Genomic DNA, 16,304 nt, shown 5'->3' on the forward strand with positions numbered 1-16,304 from the left:
ATCTTCTAATTTCACTGCGTGCTTGATTTTGAAGTCCTAATATTTTCTCTTTTAAATAAAGACTTAGGGACGCATTTCCCCAGGTTTAAAAGAAAAACAACATTGGAAAACAACAATATTCCATTCTTCTACTATCATCAGACTGCAACATCTGTGTGTCATCCCAGGAGCCTCCTGAGTGGATTTCCCCAATGCTGGTGTGGTGCTGGAGCCTGAGCAGTGATCCTGTGTTATGTAACACAAAACTACAAGTGTCAGCAAGAGGACTGCAAGGTAAGGCAGCACCTGAGCAGAGTTTTAAATTAGTTACTTATTATTGCTGTCATCATTTTCATTGTAGTCCTTATTGTGCAACCATTTCCAGCCTGGCTTGGAGCAGCCACGTGAACTTCCTGTATGCACAGTCACTTCTACCCATGCAAATGAATGTAAAACGTTGATTTCTGATTTGCTCACATTTTAAATCTCTTTGCACTCAATTTGTGCAGCTGTGAGGGACAGCACATAGTGCTACAGCCTGCAAATCCAGGGCCATGTGCTCAGGAGGGTCCCACTTGAAGCTGATTTTTTCCCTCCTGGCTGTTAAGTCAGAGTAGTCACACTGACAGCACAGAAGTTGATAATGATTTATCACACATCCAGTGCTCTGAATCATTATGCCTTGTCTGCCTCTTTCTGCTGTGGATTGAAGAGTTTTGATCAATAGTGACAGCATGCAAAGCCTCATAAAATTTGTTCATTTCCTAGAATCTCTTTCCATGCTTTGGTATTTTGTATGTATAACCAAAGGGGCAATATTTCAAATCTCTCTCTGTGCACTACAGAAAAACCCCAGAATTAGTGCTTACCTCTGCTGCTCTGAAAAGGCTGTCCATTCCCAAATTCCAAATTGTCATGGAAGAGGAAGGTTGAAGACTCAGGAGCCTGACTCCAACGAGAGAGCTTAGAGGTAGAAAAACATCCTAGCTGTGAAGGTTCCTGGTGTGAGAGGGTTAAATACTTATTTTATATGGCTTTTTTAGTTGATTAATTTAAACCAGGACTATACACCTGGTACTGAAACTGCAAACTGAAAGTTCTCTGTGAGATCTGGAAACAGCAACAGGCTTGCTTCCATAAATAATACTGAAAGTTAAACAGTGATTTCACAAGGTCCAGGACGTAGTATAAATAAGAAAGCAGAAATATCCAGGAAATCCTTAGTTAACAAATGTTTTGTTTTAAACATTATATGCTTTTCTTGATCTCTGAAAATCATCTTCACAGTAGACACTAAACTGAGAGAAGTAAGAAAGAAAAATTTTCTCTGACTTGAGCAAGATATTTTGTCACACTGAAAGAAGGGTTTGTTCTGAAGCTTTTCAGTGTGAATCCAAAAGCTCACAGACCTGGTGAAAAGTGAAAAAGCAATTAAATACTCTATTAATGACACCAAGATTGTGTCAAAAAGTCTCAGATGCCGTGTGCTGACACCAAATATCACAGCATTCAGCAGCTGCAGGAGATTGGATTAGTGCAATGCTTGGAATTGAACCATCCCAAAGGGGTTTTTAGGCATGTTGGGCCAAATTCAAACAGGAGGTAACTGCATGGATTTGACTGGATTTATACCCAGAGAAATTTAGTCTTTTTTGTAGTGGCCAAAATGTAATGCTCAGGTTAAAACTGGGTGTCTGTACAAAAGTTATGACTCCTGTTTTTAAATAAATAATTTTAAATGTCATCTAGTTACTTCAGGTATGCACAGGTACTTCTTCAGATCAGCAATTCTACTGTTTGCATTTTTGGCTTCTAGACCAAACTGGGTTGCTGAAAAGTGAAAAGGAGGGAAGTGGGAGAAGTTCTGTGAAAATTTTTCCACTTACAGTGTACACCACTTGCTGTTTCTGTGTCCCCATTGTCCTCAGGCCACCGCATTCTAGATTCAGGACCTGTTTCAGTCACAAGTGTTCCTGTTCTGTCTAAAGCATCATCTCTGTCTGGTATTTATTACATAGTCCAGTGGACTGAACGACCTGTGAGCAGGACAGATGCCAGAGGAAAATAAGCACAGGCTGGGGGCAGCCAAAAACCTGCTGACATTGAGTCATTGAGAAGTTCTGAGGGGTATTGTCCTGCTTTGGTTTGTTTATGCTTTTTTCTATCTATGTGGTTTTTGAAAACCACAAACTTTACTCTGGAAATTATATATTTTGGCTTTGTACAGGTTTCTAAATTCTGTTCATCCCACTCAGCAGTATATTAACTTCTGCCACATGATTTGTTTTTTCTCTTATGATCTCCATGGGAAAAAAAAAAGGTGTTGGAACTGTAGTTCTTGTTGTCTGATGTTTAGGTTTATTATTTCTGTTTGCATGAAAATGAGAGAAAGGGAAAAGTAGCGATGAGCTCCTGGCATGTTCAGGAAACCTGGTGCTTGTAGAGAGCTGATGTGAACTGTGGCAGTGGGCAACCATTCTGTATCAAAGGGAAGGATTTTCCTATCCTGTCTCAGAGCAGTGGGGAGGCATTTCAGCAACCATTACAATAATTTCTGTATCTCAGGAGGCTCAGAGTTGCTGTAGCAACCTTTTGCTAGATAGGAATTTGGCTGGTGAAGCCCCACAGGAATCTGCTCCCACTCTTGCCTAACCTCTCACATCACCAGTCTCAGCTGCCAGGGAGAAGCCCCAGCTGTGAATCAGGCAGGGTGAGGGACCCCTTCCCACAGGTTCCTCACAGAACTTTCCCCTAATTCCTGCTTTTTTGCATTTTTTCCATGGGGAAGAGCTTTGCTGTGTGTGCAGAGTTCTCTGCCTGAACCTGAATTGTAAAAGTGGTCATAGTATATTTGGTGCACACAAACAAGCCCTTCCTTATTCGTGTGCTTGCAGATGCAGACAGTGAAGATGCAAAAGCAGGGAGTGCAGATCGGTGTGGGAAGTTTGACTGGGAGGCAGCAGGAGTTGTGGTGACACAAAAGAAGTATTATAAAGTCACCAAAGGGATCAGGCAGATGGAACAGACTTGAGTAGGAAGGAATACAGACAAGGTCCCCAAAGCCTGTTACTTAGATTTGAATAAAAAATGAAGTGTGAAGTTGGTCAGAGCATGAGGGGATGCATCACTCCTAAACCAGTTCCTTCAGAAGTGTGAAGTAGTTTCTGGAGTAATGAAAGACAGGTTTTTGGCCTTCCAGACTATGGTTAAGAATAATATTTGGAAAATTTTATTTATAGATAATTTTGCCCAGTGGTTACAGAGAAAAGACAGTCCATGTTTTGGACTCTTGCCTCTTCTAATTCTACAGGTGATTGACACTGTCAAACCATGGGCCTGGGTGCTGCCTTCTGTCGTAACTCTTGGAGGAGGACATGGCATAACTGCTGTTTCCCTTTATAAATGGTTTAATGCTTATTACTTTAGAATCAGGACATGTAGGTCCAGTTCCTTCCCTTGTTTCCTGTTCCTACTCCCAGATCTGCTTTTGTAAGTCATTATTAGTCTGCTTAGATGAAAATACCAATCATGGAGCAGGTACCAAAATTAGGGGTAAGTTGAATTAATGTGCTGAGCTGGAGAACTCGGGGGCTGAGGATCCAACCCACACTCCTTTTTGCTAGCTGTGGTGCAGGGCTGCTGCCTCTGAGGAGCAGAAAGCTGAGGAACTTCAGCGCAAGGCTGTCCAGCAAGGATCACCAAAGGGAGCTGTGGAGAACTCCAGGCTCTTGCTATACCAGAGATGCACCAGCTTAACAAAAAAATCCTGAATCTGTGAGGTTAAACCAGGTTGAATCCCTAATGCTAATGCAAGATTTAACTCTTCCAGATACTATTTTAAGTTGTCCAGGCGGTCACTAAACACAACCAACTGTGAAAAAGATAGTTTTAAAAATGTTTGATTTGTGTATGTGATGATTCTCGCTGGTTTAAAGCTCAGGTAAAGCAGGGCGAATTCCAGGAAAAGAATCTTTGGTTTGTTTGGGTTTTTTTTTAAACCAAGTACCTTCCAGTGTGAAGCACTTTTTAATTATGCAGAGAATGAGAAGATCCCTCCTGGCAGGTTTCTTGGGCTGCAGGGAGCTGTTGGGCCTCAGACAGAAAATGGGCCCATGTATGGTTATAGTCAGAACGTGTCGCTGAGTGGCAGCGAGGAAGGCGAGTGGGCTTTGGAGAGCTGACTGATCTCCGTGCTCTAGCAGAGGAATCAAAACTGAATATGGACTGTGCCCTAGTTAGACTGATTCTAACTACCCAAAGCTGTGTGTCACTTCATGCAATTTGGGCTGCAGCCTGGGCTCTGTTTTGGGGGTGTTGTGTGTATGTTTTTTACTGTATATTTTTAAAAGAGCACCCAGTTCTGAGGAATCTATTCCCAGCTAAAGCACACAAGCACAAGAAAGGTCAGAGAGAGGCATCTCTAGCTTTGGTAAATAAACAAATCTCTTCTCTGTGGCTGGGATGTTGTATTAATAGCAGTAGATTTGGTTTCGCATTGTGGAGCTCCTCCTGTTTCATTGCTATTGAAGATAAGAGAACACAAAATGTTCTGTCACCCTCCCTATGAGAAAACAAGCCAACAGGCAGAGACTATTATATTTAAAGATATTACTGAGGCAGAGCCTCAGAGCACACAAACACCCAGGTTTATATTCAGTAACTACTGGATACCATCACTGGCACACCAGTAACTCAGCCTTAGTTAATGCCTCGCATGAAAGAGTTTGCAAGACAAAGTCCCTGCATGAGAAATAAACTAAAAATAAGGGTTGAACCTTAAGCAGATGGAAAGGCTTAGCCCTAATTTTTTCCCTTTTTCACTTTTCTTAGTGATTCAGTTGCAGCAAAAAATTTAACAGGTCTTTTCTGCTTCTTAGCCTTCTTAACCCACCAGGCTGCTGCAGTCAGGCTTACTTCAGCTAGTAACCTGGAGTTGTTCCTTCATCACAGGACAGCAGGATTGAACAAATTTTTCTAAGCAGTTCCTCAGAGGAAGACTTCTTGTGAAATTGTAAAACCCCCTAACTTGGCAGCAAGCATGTGTAAAATAAATTAACAGAGCTGTACCCTAGAGCTTCCTCACACAAGTTCTTTGGGAATAATTAATTCTAAAATTTCACATGTAGAATATTTTACTTGGGAATTTGCACCTCCTGGGTGGAAGGCAGACTTAGCCTAGATGGGAAGAAATGAAGAATTTATCCTTAACTGGTTGACATATATGACACAAACCATTGCTTCTCTAACACTGGTCACTGTTACATGAGTTAATCCATGCTCAGGGTGTACTTCTTGTCCTTAGTGGCACCATTGCTCCAGTTGGGCATCAGTCCAAAAAGGAGACAGTTTTCTCCTCTACAAATAAGCATCTTCTGTTGGACAGCAGATTGCTGGAGATAAGTAAAAATAAACACGAACCAAATCAGATAATTCTCCTCTCAACAGTAATTTTCCTTGTCCTTGAAATGTCCTCAGCTACAAGTTTATTTGTTTCCCTGATGCTCAGGTAGAGAGTCTGTTCAGAGGGGAGTTATTCTGCATGCAGGAGGCGTTTTGGAAAACTGCACCTCTACATAGGATTCATAAACAAACCAAATGACTCAACAGAAAGAAACATGCAGTGAGATTTTTTCCTCTAGGGGTATTTTAGAGAAAGAAAATAAAAATATTGGCAGAAGATAGACACTGAAATCACCAAAATTGTTCTCTTTCCAGTCTGACCAGTCTGGAATTTAATTTATGTGCTTGGTGTGGACCCCTGGTAGCAGTCCACCTTTCTGTGTTGTGGCAAAACAATCTCAGCTGAGATTAGATGCTGCTTACATGTATTTGTAAGTGAATATCACTTCCCATCTGCTGCACTCATTGCATTTTACATTTTAAAAAAAGGGATTAATTATTTCTTCTAGATCAGCACATATGCAAATTCCTCTAAAAAATTCAAAAGAAATTCTGGGCAGAGACAATGGACTTCTTTGACAGCTACTGATGAGTCTTTAAGATGATTATAAATGTTCAGAGAAAGTAACAATTTCTGTAGTTAGGAATAAAAAAAAAGGTAATTGTTCCATATTGTAGCTTCCTTACCATTTGAGAACAACGCCAAATTTAATTCTGCCATCACAGGAATTTCTGGCTGCGGTACATGTGAGAAAAGATTTCCATTTTGAGCATGAAATTTCTTTTAACTGTGATTTCTGATAAAACATATGCCATAGAAATGAGGAAAAAAATCCCTGCAGTTTGTGTGAGGGCCTTCTGATCCTTTGGAAGGATTCTGTGTGCCTCGGTGTGTTAGTGCTTGAAAGGATTTAATCCAGATGGTTTTGGAAAGGAATGAGTTTTATTTGTACCTGATACCAATAAGATTTTCCTTTTCAAACAGATTTAAGTGTCATAAGGGCTGTGCTGTGAACAAGGGATTCTATATAAAATGAAAATCTTTGCATGCAACATTTTTCATTTAATTACATCATAAGCTGCTAAAAGGGAAATATTTATTTTTGTTTTAAGTGATATCATTGTGGAATTTCAAAGCCACATCTAACCACTTTATTTATGTAATGACCACTGACAAAATAGTGCTGGAACCAGAGAGTATCAATTTGAATTATCCCAAGAACATAATGTTCTTGAAAAGTAAGAGATATTAAACACCCAATATATGAGAATAATGGGGAAATTAATTTTATAACTTTAGTATTGATCCAGTTTTTTTGGCTTTCTAAAAATGAATTTGTCTACAGGGTGTGGGCAGCTGAACTTTTGGGTAGTGATTTTGGCAGATTGAACCTGATATGAAGATCTTAAATCTGTTTGAACAGCCTCTGAATTTCCCTTCAAGGTGTAATAAAAGGCAGCAAGCAGCCCCCAGTTCCATAAGCAAGAACATAATTGCTGTTCTGCTTGGCAAGGTCACCATCTGGTGCCTGATTATATGTTAATGGCAACAAATTAAGATACTTCAAGACAATGAATGTCCAACAACATTAATTTAGTATTCCACGTGCCTGAAAAAATTTATCTTTTCTTTCAAGAATGAATCCTGTTCCCTGAAATGCAGCTGGGGAACGAGGGCAGCTCAGGCCACCCCAGGCCTCAGGAGATTGATAGTGTTGGCAGCTGAGGATCTAATTATGGATTATTTGGGTCGGACTCTTTTATCCCAGGTAGGTGTGACTTGATTGACTCAAAAGAGGTTAGTTCATCCAGTGCACAGGGGTTATACTGAGAGCAGGAGTGAATGATTCCCCTAGAAACTGTCATCCTTTTAATCTTAAGGAGAGTCTAACAATTCCTGTAAGCAGACATCTTGATTTTATATGGCGTTTTTGTGCATATCTTCATGATATTGCACAACTGCTGGCAATGAGGTATGTTATTGTTACATTTGCATTAGTTATGTGTGTTTTTAATAAAGCTCAGGATGAAAGCATTTACTCAGAAAAAATACTGTTTGGAATGTTTCCTTTACAACTTCTCTCTCAATTTGGCAAAGGCAAAGCCCATACCAGACTGGCACAGTCTGCAATCCTTAAACTGACCATAAACAAGACACATGGCAATGTAGGGTTTATTGCATATTTTAAATTTTCATTGCTTAAGAGATTGAAAAATATTATCTACTTGAATTACATAATAACCCACAACTGGATTGCAGTATTTTGATGTTTTCCACGGTTTCTTGCATAAGCATTTTTAAAATCTCCCTGTTCTTGTATTTTACCTCATATTACCTATCAATACACAGGACATGTACAGTGTGTCTGGAATTTATTGTGGCATTAAATAAAAGTCATGAAGTCACTGTAAATGATGGGGTGCACTAATTAGGGCAGTCTGATTTCCCTTTGTTTGTTCCAAATTCCTGTGGAGGAGCTCAAGAGGGATCTGTCCAAGACATTACATCAGGAAAGAGGCTCAGTCTGATTTATCCATCGTGTAGGCGACACATTTCCAGAACTATATGTTCCACTTTAACAGATGCATACGTTCTCAGAGGAGAGGACAATGAGTTGATGCAGGAAAAAACATTCCCTGGAAAATCAAAAGCCCAGGTGATCATTCTGTATCTTGGTATTTCATTTTCTGAGACTCACACAGAGGAGAGGAGCACGACCCTGCTGCCAGAGTAACCAGAAGTTATGAGTATTAATTTCCTGCCTTCCCAGCACTGATTGCCTGGTAGGCATTTCTTAAGTGATAAAATTCTGTCTTGTTTTCTGCTGTTTAATTTTTTGATCACTCAACATCCATTAGGGGAGCAGGTTTTGATGAAGGGAAGATTTCACCTTGGCTTGGGAGCTTTTTAATAAAACAGTTGTTACTCTTCTAATTTGTCTTCATACTGTCCCTGAAACACATTGAGGACAACAGGGACTGCAGTCAGAGATGCAGCTCTGCAAAAGTTGTTTTCTTTGAGGGAGAGGATAGTTTAGGAACCTGCAGCCCCATGTTCTTCATGTCCCTTTCTCCCAGCTCCTCACCTGCAGCTCTCCACCCTTAGAGTTGTGCTCTCAGTTGTTTTGTGGCCATAAACTGAACAACTGAGTTAATAACCATCTTTCACCAAGAGACTGTGATAAGCCTGACCATGCAGCCTCACAGAGTTGTGCCAGCACCACTGAAAAAAACATTGTCACCATAATTCCAGGCTGGTTTAGACTGAGGTGCCAGAGAGCAGGGCAGTCCCACCTCTTCTCTTGGGTTTTCCTGACTATTCCATGGAATGTGTTGGTATGTGCCAAGGAACAACTTCAGCTGAAAGTGGAGCTCTCACTACCATTTTACTGGAGGGATTCTTGTTTTGAGGAAGCTTTGGCTGAAGTTCCACACAGTCGATGCAGCACCCTGCAACTTAAGAAGCTCCATCCAATTTTTATTTTGGCTTCCTTTTAGATTCCAGGTGCGAATTATTGCTGGGATTAATCTGGAAACCCACATTCAGGGAGCAACCACAGTGTGTGCAGTGAGAGGGCAGGCCTAACCCATGTGTTAGGGCCTTAATGTGTTCTTTTCCTCCAGCCAATAATCACCCCCAAATTAATTAGCTAATGTTGTGTTTTTGGGGATTCAATATTTATGCACCAGGGAAGCCACAACATTGCAAACCTCTCTGTTGAATGCCCTTTTATAAAAACTGGACGTACCCATATGGATTGTTTCAAATAAAGATAAATTGCATTAGCACTGTGTGTTTGCAGGTGAAATTGGCTCTGATGCAGCTGCTGTATCAAAGAAATTTCCTTTATTATGAAACTCCAGTATTCATGTCTCTCCTTGTGGGATATAATACTGAGCCTGTGATGAGGAGTTCATCTGATTCCAAATGAACTACTCAATTACAGGCTGTACATGGTAAAAGGAGAACACCTCCATCAAAGCATTTTGAATTGGTTTCAATTTTTTGTATTGACTAAAGAACCTGGGTTTGGTATTTCCCCCCCTCAAAAAGTCTAATTTTTCTCATGAAAATTTTGACTTTGTATTCTAAAGTTGTGGGGGATTTGTTAAACATTGCTTTTTTTTTCATGAAATTATATGAATATTTAATTAGCTTTCTTTCTCTCAACACTGAATTTCTCATGGGGGAAAATGTTTTTATTCCCCTGTTGTATATGCTTGTATCAACAAAAGTTTTTGTTTAAGGCCAAATTTATCAGACTAAATAGGAGCTTTCACCATTGACTGGGTTATTCATTAACTGAGGTTACCCTGGAGTTGTTCTCATATGTAAAAGCAAGATTTAGTGCTTAGTGATAAATCTGCTGCTCTTCTATTTGAGGGCTAATCCAGCCAATTCCAGCACAGTGAGGAGGAGACAGACAAGCAGAAGCAGCAGCTTTGTCCAGAGCTACCTGGGGGCAATAAACCAGAAACCCAAACTCTCCCATCCCTTACCATGCTCCAAGCCAGCCAGTTTTTCTCTGGCAGCTCTTTCACATTCATGCATCTTTACAATTTTTGAAGACAACATTGAACAATACTCCAATAATATAATACAATATTAAAAATAGCTTCATTTCCTCTAATTTCCTCTAAGAAAAAATAGAATTCCCAGTTAGTTCAGTGTCAGGTTATATAATTAATATTTCAGCTACAGGACAAAGTATTAAATGTACAAAGAACAATCACACAAATTCCAGGTTGTATTCTGGTTTCTAAGTGAGACCCAACCTTGTGTGCACACATGTACACAGGGCTTCTCCTGATCTTATCTCTCTGGCATTACAAAAAAATCTCAGGGTAGGAGAAAAATCTCACATTTCATTGTGTTGACTCCATTAGCTCCATGAAGGAGTTGTGATGCTTTTTATGTTTGAAATTCCTCGTTGCAATGTAATTAAAAGCTCCTTCAGGAATTGGCTTTATCTGTCTGTATCGTATTTGTTTATTTTTTGTCTCTTCTGACCTTTCCATTACACTTTTCAATGAATTCTCACATCTCAAATGTCCAGAGATTTCACTCCTGAATTGCTTTCCAGGCAGTGGCAGGGTCAGCTGAGGATACTCCAAGTGAGGACACTGAGTCGTGCACTGGGAAATTCGGTGACGTTTGAGATGTCATTCCTTTGTGTTCCAGCAATCCAAACCTCGGGCTGGATGGGGGCTTGGGGGCCTGAACAACAAAAATCAGGATCAGCCTCAGGAGGTTTCCACAGGGACATCAGGTTGGGAATCCTGGGCATGCCCTGAGACCACAGCCCAGAGACAGGAACTGGATTCCTACTTTTGCTTCTGTTCAGTTCCAGAGTGGGGTTTGTTCACCCAGAAAATAACATTAATGCAGCAACTTGTTTATCTGGCTACGTGGCCAACAGAATTTACTATGATTTTTTTGTCAATTATTTTGAGATTCCATGGTGGGAGTTGCAGCACCAAATAGTTCATTTTAACCTGATTTGTGGATGTGCCAGGGTAGTCACACGGATTTAAAGGATCAGAGTCACTTCTCTTAAGCTGTCCACAAATACTTTACATGACAATGCCATAAAATCAGGGAACTGGATATTCTGGAGTTAGAACTTGAGCCATCAGTCAGAGTCAGAGTGTAACAGAGCTATAAAAGTGTGCATTGACACGGAGTGTGGTCAAATTAATATAAACAATATACTCCCAAGCATGTGCCACTTATCCCACATAGATCCCACTGGCATGTCTAGATTTAGTTTCCATGTTATTCCTTGGATTTGATCATTAGGTAACACTGGACAGCATTAAAATTAAAGGGAGTAAATCTTGTACAGGATAAATGACAAGAACATTTACTCTGTCAGATCTCCTTTTGTCTCCAGCAGGGAAACTGCATTATCATTGCCACAAACTAATCCCATTTTGTCCCTGAGTGCAGGAGGTCTGTAGCAGAGTGATACAAATGAATTAAAATATATTGATTGTATAGAAAATTAAGTGCAAACTATTTAACACATCCTAAGTGATTAGATGCAATAAAACCTTGCAGAGAGGATTGCACAGCTGGCAAACCCAAGTGGGGAGAGAACAATTGGGGGAGAGAGAACCTGGCTCCAGACCTTGGCTTTTCCACTGGGAGCCTGACAAACACCCTTTGTGCTGGAGGGGACAGGTGTCAGCCCCTCCCAGCCCCTTCCCAATCCCCGTTTAGATTTTACATCAAGTCTCTGTGAGCTCTGCCTTGAAATCCCATTTTTCTAAGCAAAGACAAAGGCAAACACCTTTTATTGGTGTTCTAGAGGAGCAAAGGTGTTACATAAAGGGCTGCTGAGATTCTGGATTACACAGTATTTTTAAGGGGCATGTGATACATCAGAGACTATTTATATGTACATTCAAAAGTAGCTGTTGATTACCCAAACTAATTCTTATCCTAAACAGATCAACACCACCAATAAGGTACAGAAAAACAGTTCTGCAGTAGCACAAAATTAAACTGTCTTGTTTGTGGGTACACGAAAGGATTAAAGAGTATAATTTTACTCTCTTAGACCAAATGAATTCCTAAATTGGAAAAGCAGCTCTGTCCAAGGTCGCCTCTGTTGTTTCCAAAAATATCTCGAAACAAACGCAAGAGGGGCACTTTGTTGGGTGTTATCTAGACATATATAGTTTCAATCAAATTCTTCAACAAGTGTCAGAATAAAAGTCAAACATTTGTCTGACACTGCCAAGTCACTGGCAAGTGAATCCCCTCAAAGGTTGAAAATAAATTTGATAACAGAATTAAGAATTATGGGATGTTTTCTTTAAAGAAAAAGCCATGTTAATTTGAATTGTAAGCACCATTTAGTTATTTCATGAAAGGGTTGTCTAATTCTTTCCACAACACTGGGTGAAGTGATACAAGGTTGTGTTCATGACCTCAGGAAAATATTTATAGTGCTTTTTCCAGTGTATGAGTTCCCTCTTTCCCTCTCTTTGTGTTTTATGATCACCCTTCAATTAAACCAAGAAGCAGAAAAGAACCTTCATGGTATGAGAGTTTAAAGTGGTGCATTTCCTCCAGGAATACTGAAGTGCAGCATAGTAAATAAAAACCACAAAAGGAGCAGTAACACCACAGCAAGAGCCCAGTGTGAGCGAGCCACGCTGCACCTCGCTGTCAGAGCCTGGTTAGGAGCTGTGGGAGATGTTTTCTGGAGGAGATTTGATGTCAGGGTGATGCTGGCACTGCCCAGTTCCTGGCACTGCCCAATTTCCCTCACTGCCCCAGGAACATGAACTGCCTCCCTCGCTGCTCCCTGAGCCCACGTGAAGGGAAAACCAAGGAGAGAAAGCCTTTGGGCCAGGAGATGTAACATCAACGTAAAATACTCGTGGAACAGGTTGTCTGTGGGTGACTTTCAGTGCTCTGATAGTTCTGTTTGCTTTTTAACGCGCTATAAAAACACGGCAGGCTCCAAGCACAGAACGAGGGAGATGGGGACAGTGTTTTATAAATACTTTATAAAACCTCCAAGGTTTTAATGCTGCAGTCCACAGAAAGCTGCTTTAGGACACTGCTTCATTTCAATAGCAGTTGATAAGCAATATGTATGATTTTAATGTGATTTTAATTTTAAATGTTTCCATTTTTAGAATCCCAAAGTAATTAATCAGCCCTTTTTGCTCTTGGTAATTCTTCACTAATGGCTCTAAAACTTCTATAATAACTGCAAAGAAATGCCTAAACCCTGGTTTACTCACCAGAAAATGCTGTGGTATTGTAAACCAAGTAAACTGCTGAATTATTAATTCTTTATAACCTTAGAGTTTCAACTGCTGTTTAAAAAAGAATAATCCAGTTTCAAAAAGCCAAACATTATCTCCCCCCCCCCACCAAAATTTTAACTACAGAGAATCTTAATGGTTTTTAGTTTTTTTTTTTAATTATGAACCAGTTGCAAAATGTATAAAGAAACTGGGAGATTGGTTCCTTCATTATTTCCCTTACTTGGTCATTATTTGTATGTGATGTAAATCTTTATGGTTTTGTTGTTGTTGCTCCCAAAGAGCAAAGCATATTTCCTATTCCATTCCAGGAAAAATAAGTAGGGAGAGAGAAAGGAATTTCTCTTTGATAGCTGGTAAGATCCCATTTTCCATATTCCTGTCAACTGCATTTTTCGTGGTATTAACAAAAAGTGCAGGTTTTATCCTATTTCAAGAGTAGACTTAATTAAGTACTTATTGTATAAATTAGTGGGTTTAGAACTTGAGCAGTTGCAGCAAAATTTAGAAGCTTAAAAATTACATCCTATTGTGTATTAAGAGACTGAAGCAGGAAAATAGACATCGGCTTGAGTAGATCCATTTGCAGGAAAAAATCTCCAGCTCCTGGCTTTCAACAAATGCTGGATGTGTGTATCCTAATTAGCAAAAACTGAGTTTTTCCATTACTATGCAGAATGGAATGGCAAAAAAAGGCTAAAAATACATTTTTTAATAATAAATATAAATAATGCATGTAAATACAAGGTAAAGAATACAGTTTTAATCAAGTGATAAACACTCTAAATATTTCAGCACTGGATTTGTGCAACAGCCTCTCATAAATGTCTACTAAAAATCAAACCACTTTGCTCAAGACTTGTTATTTCATTGTTTGTGCTGAGAAAATCTTCCACAAACATTTCATTTTTGTTATAAATTAGAGCATGTCCAATGGAACATTGATTTGTGTTGGCTGAAAGGCGTTATTTTAGCTAATTACTGTTATTTTTATTTTCAGTGTGCTGTAAATCTGATGATGGGCCCTTTAATTCCTGCTTGTTCTGTCAGGATGAAGAACGGCGCTAAATCCAGCAGACCTCGTTTCGGCAAAACTCCCACTGAAGTCAGGCTTCGTGAAATTCAGGTTTGTCTCCCAGTTCCTGCTGATTATTTGGGACACGTTTGCTCCCTCTCCAAGTCCCCAGAGATGCTCACCCAGGGTGACACCAACACGGGAATCAGGGAAGTCGGTGTGGAAAATGCCCTTTTCACCCACTGCCCTGGGAATAACACGGAGTGCCTCGGGAATTTGGAGAGCCCGCTTTAAATTCAGAGAGAATTTAAAGAACTCTTTTAACCAGCTGGAAATAGGTCAGATTCTGATTGTTAGAAAACAACTCCCCACGTGGGTGTTGCCAGACAGGTGGGACCTTGTGATAAAGTTGTTGATTTGTGTAACACTTCCTTACTGGAACGCTGGCACGGCCGTGGGATGTCAGTCCCGTTACAGTGCACCGGAGCGAGGCAGCTGAAGGGTTAACGGCGTTCCCTGGGCAGGAACCTCCTGCCGGCAGCGATAACACCGGGCACTGGGATTTGCCTTTTACATGGGCTCTGAGCAAACAGGGCCAGAGAGAACCCAGAGCTGCCCTTGTCCCAGCCAGGGTGATGGAGAAGTGCTCCTCTGTGTCACAGCCTTACCCCAAGGGCACACTTCAGGTGACAGCGCTCCAGTCCCCTGTGTTCAGTCAGTCACCATCTGCCAGGCTGGCCAAGCACTGCCAGAGAGGGGATCCAGGCTGAGCCAGAGGGCTCTGCATCCATGGCTCTCTGGGGACAGTCACCAGGAGTGAGCACCCAGCTGCCTCTGGGCCAGACACAGAACACTGATCCGAGGTGCAGCTCTGAGCTGCACCTCCAGCTCCTGGACAAGAGCTCATATTGATTCCATAGGTAGTACAACCATGGACATCTCCAGGCACTGCTGAACACCTCTGCTGCAGCGTGTTCTGCAACTGAGAGCAGCATCACACTGCAGGGAAGTCTTGTCAAGAAACTTCTGGAAAATGGGATATTTAAACACAGTAACTTTCATGACTGTGGGCACCTATATGCATGTGACATCCTCAGTAGTAATCTCCATGAGAGTAAAGAGATGAAAATAAGCAATCCTAGATTTGGGTAGCAAAGGAAGTTTTATAACATCCATTTTAGTTATTATAGTTCAAATGGAAGTAAGATGGTACCTCTAATATAAACCAAATTATCTGATACCCAGATGGTAAATGGCTGCTCCCTCAAAACAGTGGATGTGCTGCTTTGGATGCCTGGAACTATTTAATCTCTCAGGTCCATGTGGATCTTGCTGTAGCTCCAAGGACAGCTGAAATCAACATCACTAAATCCCCCAAAGCTGCAGAATATTACAGTAGTTTTATAGCTGGGATGCCTCCTCATCCAGTTCTGGATAGGGATAAGGACAAGTCTTTGGAAACAAAGTGAGCTGCAGCTCATGTGACTGCTCGGATTGGTGCTCCAGCTGGGACAAATTTGGTAAGTGCTCATGCCCCAAATTTACCTTTTTTTTTTTTTTTTTTTTTTAATTTGGGCTTTCCCAATAGAAATGCAAGTATTTTGCCATTTGGAATATTTAATCTTATTAACCAGCCACGCTATTAATAATAACAAAGTAAAAAACCGAAAAGTTAGCTTTTTGTTGCAAGATAGGAAGATAAAACTGTGAAATTCTAAGAGTTTTGAATGCTCCTACCAAATCCTGAACTAAGTGGAAAAGCCAGTGAACAGAATCCATTAAAGCTGCATTTATTAAATGTCCACTTGTATGAAAAGCTAAAAATAGTGTTTGAGTTTTTCCAATTTTCCTTTGATAACAGTTATTATGATTTTTTGCTTCATCTCAGAAAGTCATTTTGCTGCTGCTGCTGCAGTGTATAATGTGTGCCCTTTCTTGGTGCAGCACAAATGACAGAGCACTAATCAGATCAGAACAACAACCACGTCATCTTTGAGTAACTAGCAATAAACTGTTTTTATAAGGAAGAAAGATGAACTATTTTTAGGGTAACTGAACAGAAAACCAGAAAATGATTGTAATCAGTCTTAGTCCACATCATTGCTGTGAATTTCCAAGGCATTGC

At 40.4% G+C, this 16,304-nt stretch overlaps 1 long non-coding RNA gene across 2 annotated transcripts; it reads left to right on the forward strand.

Annotated features, from left to right (window-relative positions):
* Nucleotides 1–155: 155 nt before the first annotated feature.
* On the forward strand, nucleotides 156–16,045 carry LOC128816409 (uncharacterized). 2 transcript variants are annotated; one of them, XR_008439897.1, is made up of 4 exons: nucleotides 156–273; nucleotides 7,017–7,148; nucleotides 14,165–14,290; nucleotides 15,425–16,045. It is a non-coding gene; the product is annotated as an uncharacterized LOC128816409 (long non-coding RNA). The 2 variants fall into 2 exon arrangements; XR_008439896.1 differs by lacking the exon at nucleotides 156–273 and adding an exon at nucleotides 878–949.
* The last annotated feature ends 259 nt before the right edge of the window (nucleotides 16,046–16,304 follow it).

This window comes from Vidua macroura, chromosome 18 (genome assembly GCF_024509145.1).
Source record: "Vidua macroura isolate BioBank_ID:100142 chromosome 18, ASM2450914v1, whole genome shotgun sequence".
NCBI classification, from domain to species: Eukaryota; Metazoa; Chordata; class Aves; order Passeriformes; family Viduidae; genus Vidua; species Vidua macroura.